Below are 6,258 nucleotides of genomic sequence, written 5' to 3'. Positions count from 1 at the left end.
TATATATATATATATATATATATATATATATATATATATATATATATATATATATATATATATATATATATATTTTTTTTTTTTTTTTTTTTTTTTTTTTTTAAACCATGAAAAACGAAGGATCATTGGATTTGCTTTTAATCTCTGTATTTCTTGTTTCCCTTCTCCGTTCGTGTCTACAATGTTTTTTTTACCTTGTTGGTTTCGAGAAAAGAACCAGCAGACTGGCTCAACGTCTGAGTCCATCCTTTTTCACACATAGGACCATTAAGACCATTTGTGTAATCAATTCTTCAATTGCTTTAGTTTTTAATGATCAAATATATCTTACTTTGAAAATGTGTGTTTTTAATCCGGAAAGCCAAACTATATTTCCATTTCCTGTTATTACCTTTCCCGAAACTGATTGGCTGTCTCGTGTCACGTTTCGTGTCTCGTGGCACCAAATACGTCCTATAGATGTCACCCTATCACCCAATCACACAAACTTCCTTGACTGCAATTCGCTTGTTACACTGTCCACGTAGTCACACTGAACCTGAGAATTTTTTCCCAAACCACGGAGAGCCGCAACATAAGAATGAAAAAGCCACAGGCGGCTCTGGAGCCACAGGTTGCAGACCACTGGTCTGTAGACGTCACAATTATTTGATTCAGTTCATTTTAACAAAGCATATACTGTACATATACTAAATAAAGAAATATGACACATAAATGCATACATGAAATACATAACTAAGGTTACAAACCAGAAGTAACACAAAGCTAATTTAATGCAAATAATGGAAATTTTTTTGCACAACATGACTGCTGAAAGCGAAACAATAGGATCTAGAAACTGATCAATACTCCCACATTATCTTTATATCAGATGGCCAAACCATGAAAGAGATGGGCTGTTGCTACCTGAGATCTTTGGCACTGTCATTTTCAGTCAACAGCAAGTGACAGTACAAGGCAAAATGACAGCCTCCAGTTTAGGAATAACTTTAGGAAAAACTATGACTACTAATACTACTACTACTAACACTAAAAAAAAAAAAAAAAAAAAAAAAAAAATAATAATAATAATAATAATAATAATAATAATAATAATAATAATAATAAATCATTCAAACATCATTCTCATTTATTTTGAGAATTGATGACAAATTAACGAGATGGATAATATAAATGGCATCAATGAAGAATTCAAGGGTCGAGCTACATCTGTGTCAGATCGCGCCATGCACCGTAGGGACCGAAGGGGACTTCATGGGATACAGCCAAAGAGGACAGAGCTGTTGAAAGGAAATCAAGAAGAAATAAAGCGGACAAACTGCATGCTAACAAGTCAAAAAAAAAAAAAAAACTTTTAGAAAAATGTCCTTAGGAGACAAGAGATAAAATATAAATACAACCTTAAGGCAATGAACATCAACTCCATCTTCACAGATGCAAAAGTTAAGCATAAATCAAAGAAAAGAACAGTGAATGCCCCGACTGTGAAACATGGAGGAGGCTTCGTTATGCTTTGGGGCTGTACATTTCTGCATAGTTTATGATGAAATGGCAACATTCTAGATGGAAATATGCTACCTAAGCAGCTAAAGCATTGTCTCGTTTCTAAAACACCACAAAATGGATCAGATTAAAACATTTGACTATTTTTGAAGGTCTTTCTACGAGCCCTGATCTAAAATCTATTGAACATCTCTATAGGAAGCGTTTTATCATTTTCAAAATGCAAATACAAATAAATAAATGATGTCTGGTGTGCAGTGGTTGCATTGAATTTCAGTTGTTTGTTACGGTTATTATTGTTCTTTCACAAATGGAGGGACTACTTTAATCTTCGCGTTTCCGTTTGACCTGCACGCCAAGTGTCAGATGTAATAGAGTCACAAACAGCAGGATGGCGCTGTTTTTCCAGCAAAGACACACATGGCGATGTCACGGCTTCACAAAAATGGCGGACAGATGGCAACAGCAACGCGTCCATCGCACAACTGTCTTGTGTGTACATTAAATACACTGACGAAAACGTGCAACGTTAGACAAACCTGAACAAAATATATCACGTGATCATTTATGCACAAGGAGACGCGTTGTGTGTTTAATATTAAGGTAAGGAAATCAGAGTGTGAGGCTACTCTAATTTTTCAGTTGGTTTAGAATGCTACATTTCAATGAATACTAGATTAAAATTTCACAGACGTCTTAATTTACCATCTAGCCATGTGTCAACGTTTACAACCTTTTCTGTGGTGTGAGGTATGCAACTATAGCTCACTCCATTGGGTACATGTGCACTAAACTAACCACAAAAACACAGCCCTATTAAATTCGCCTTTGCAAAGATAATAATGTCATGTTCACACAGACGCATAACAATATGTTATTCCTCTCCAGGTACACCTTCCCCCTCCCAACTCTCCTGCAAACCTAATAAAGCCAGGCAGTAAGAAATTGGGTGCATTATTGAACAGTTTAGTTGCATTGCATCAGGCAGCATTCATATTCAATAAAATAACACGGATCATGCTTTCAATCGTGCTAAGTTGTCGGTTAGTTCAAAGCGCCTTTGCTGTCGCATGCACTTCCAGAACGTCCGTGAATCCATTGCTCTCAAGCAGAGTAGCTACTCTGAAACAGACCTATCTTTGTTGGTTTGACATACCAGGTGTTACAGCAAACCGTTTTTTTTTTTTTTTTTAATGCATCATGTGCAGACCACCATCTCCCTTGTCTTTGTTCAGCTTAGAATGCACTGATCTCTCGTGATGTGCGCTTCTCACTCCATTCCACTGGGATCTCCTTTGTTCACGTACCGCTCTCCTCCATCTGTTTGCAGAGACAAGAATGATGCACACAAAGTAGCAATATACACACATAAGCGCCTTTGTTCGAGGCCCAATTGCGCAATCAGGTTAGATATAATACAAAAGTATCACCATTACAATATATCGATCAGTAATGCACCCTTGAAAAATTCACTGCACCTCTGCCCTCCATCTAGCTAAGTAAACCAGCCTTGGGTATGACATGTGGTATGCTCTTATAATTACATTACATGAAGTCCCAAAGTCACCCGTAATGGGGCCTCACTGCAGGCAAGTTTGAGAGCTCCTGGTATAGTTGACCTATAGTTTTTTTTGTTCTGATATTTTTGTTTGTTTTTGGGGGGGAGGGATACGGAAGGACCAAAGAGTCCAGCCGAGATTTGAACCTACAACCTTAGAACCGCGTGGCACACGTGGTAACCACTAATCTCATTGAATAGTTTTCACATACTAACTAGAAAATGAAAAGGTGTTGTTTCTAGGCAGTCTTTGCTGGGAAGCTTCTATTACAGCTACAAACAAGCACTGCAGTTGATTTGGAAAAACGCTTTCCTTTGAATTGCTCACACAAACGCTGCAGAGGAATCTTATTATTAAATAAAGATTCATGAATTATAAATAAAGATTTTTATATTATTTATTGTTTACTTATTTACTGTCGTGGTTACGCCGCAGTTAATCTGTCAAAGGGACAGTGTAAGATTTGGACTGTTTTTCATTAAAAAGCAATGAACTAAATGATTGTAAATTTCAAAAACTTGCAAATGAATGTGTTCTTGATGACCACCAGTACGTTTTAAATATAATCATAGGTCTAGTTATCATTAAATGATATTACATGGGGGGTGGCACTTCTCGTGATGCGGCCATGTTTGTTATAGGGACGGACAATGGCAAATGCAGCACCTCCTACTGGCCGGAATGAAAAGCTGTCTAAATCTTACACACTATCCCTTTAAAAACACATTGTGACAGTCAGTCCACTTTCATAAAATAATTTATGAATCAGTTGTACATTTACGTTGCAAACTATCAGCTGTTGATGATGCTAAACCTGAGGAGTGATCCAAAGTTTTTACAAAAGGTTGTAACATCATAGGATAATTCTATAGCTCGTAAGCTAATGACCTTTGACTCAAATCCATAAATTGTTTGCAAATCATTCATATAAATGTTAAATTGGTCTGTAATGGCGGCGCAGCTGACTCACAGATCGACTTGCCTGGTAGCTTGGCGTGACATCTTGATGTTTTCAAGTTTTCACTCCGTAAACTCAAAACAATTTAGTTATACTCATACGAATTGTTAAACACGCATGCGTCTTTTGAGAGCAATCTTACTTCATAGAGGACCAGCTGTGAAGGGAATCATATATTAGGTTGTTATCATTATGTTCTTAGTTCATTGTTACCCATTTATGCAATCCTAGTTCATCTTGACCCTGTCCTTAGATAGAACTGTTGACGCACGAAAGTGTGAGCCGGGACCTTGGCCCAGCTGCCGGTGGCGCCCGGCTGGCTCTTTTGTTGTGTCTTGTAATCTGCTATGCTTCTATTCAATAAAAGCCGGGGGGAACGGCTGGGCAAGTGGAAAACTGGCGTTGGAAGACCCACGAGTTACATTTGCCCAAGCTTTTTTTTCCCTATGCCCGGCATAGAAAAGTCAATCTTGGCTGGTCTGAGTTACTCTTTTTGCTGTTTAAGCAGCTAGGCTTGTCCTAGTCTTCTTTTCTGAGATTTCTCTGACACCAGCCCAACTAAGAAAAAAGAAAAAAAAGAAAAAAAACGTGTGACTTATGGTCCAAGAAATCGGGGTAAATGTCTGGCTTTGGGCGGAATCGTTGCATCTCCAAAATTTTTACTTTCAGGAGAACCTAAAATTCACAAGTTTGCTCAACCATTAGCATCGCATTGTGAAACTTAGCAAGAGTTAGGTTAGATGGATTGAGAATTTGTGGAAAATAACGTGTGAAAATTCACCAAAATGTAACTCATGAGGTTTTGGATCAATGTCAGCGATATACACGTTATTAGAAGGCGGTAAAAATTGTTTGTCCAAGTTGTAATTAATATTTGAAAATCTTTTGAATGAATTGAGCCATTTTATCCAAGTCCATGCATATACGTAATTTGCTTTCGCGGGTTTTTATGAAATCATGTGGTGGGCCAGATCTGACTCCTGGGCCCTGAGTTTGACACCTGTGATATAAACCATGGAAGCAAAGGAACTGCCTAGAAGTGAACATTGTGACAAGAGCAATTTTGTCATGTTTATCAGGATACTAGCAGGCAAAACACATTATGTGTGCACCGCTGATGACCATAACATGACTGAGACTCGAATGATCAATCCCCGGGGTACACATGATTGAGTGTGCAGCATGGATGTGGAAGGCAAAACAGGGTCACTTGCATTCAGTGCGCGGAGGGTGTCGGTGAGCCGTGTGAGAATCTTCAAAGGTCAAAGTGAACTTGGCCAGTCACCTGGCAACCGAAGACACAGGGATCGGTTGGTGGACCGCTTACTATTGCCCACACACACATGCACGCACGCAGGCACGCACACACACACACACTCACACACACACCCACACACACACACACACACACAAACTGTAAATAAATACACAACTTACATAACTACGTCGATGACAGTTACTTAACACACTCCAGCAGGTGGGTTACTTCACTACGCTCATCTACTTCTTGTTCGAGGTTTGCCATTGCCATTTACAACCTAATGAAAATGACCATTTATTCTCAATGTACAGCAGTCCAAAAACTAAGTAACCGAGCTTTCAGGACAAATTTATTCTCTGGGTGTCCAGGGATTTTTCACTAACCTGGCCCAACTGGCACCTAACTTGGGCTTACTTTGAAAGGGTCTTAACATTGTCAAATATAAATACATTTTTACTTTCAACCCCTCAAAATGTTGTGGCCTCAGCCCTATCCATCAGGAATATGCAGACATAATTCTATGCATTGTATGAAATAAAACGCTTCCCTGCAGCAAAATAAAAGCTTCCCTGCAACATTGAGTTCTTGGATCGAAGCCTTTTGTCAACTACAAGTCCCGCAATGCATAGCGAGAACTTTGCATTATGGAAGCCAGGCTAAGCCACTCAACGAAGTCATCAAAAAGCTTACAAATGTCATAAATTGTCCGCTACCCCCCAGGGATTTTGTGGTCTCAAAATAAAACTTTCTATTGCACTCTGTTTGCGAGTTGCAGTTGAAAGGATTCATGCAGAAGTCGGGGAAATACATGATAAAACATCAGGTTTTTCAATATGTCTAAAATTGACAATATTTCCAGTTTTAACGGCAGTGAATGGGCCTTATATGGGCTAAATTTGACATCTGCAATATGGACCTCTCAACCTCCATTTTGCAAGCATTTAGAAGGGAAGGCAGGACGGCATACTGAAGTTCAA

This window comes from Hippichthys cyanospilos, chromosome 1 (genome assembly GCF_059441005.1).
Source record: "Hippichthys cyanospilos isolate Australia breed blue-spotted pipefish chromosome 1, RoL_Hcya_1.0, whole genome shotgun sequence".
Classification (NCBI taxonomy): domain Eukaryota; kingdom Metazoa; phylum Chordata; class Actinopteri; order Syngnathiformes; family Syngnathidae; genus Hippichthys; species Hippichthys cyanospilos.
This window is presented reverse-complemented; position numbering follows the sequence as displayed.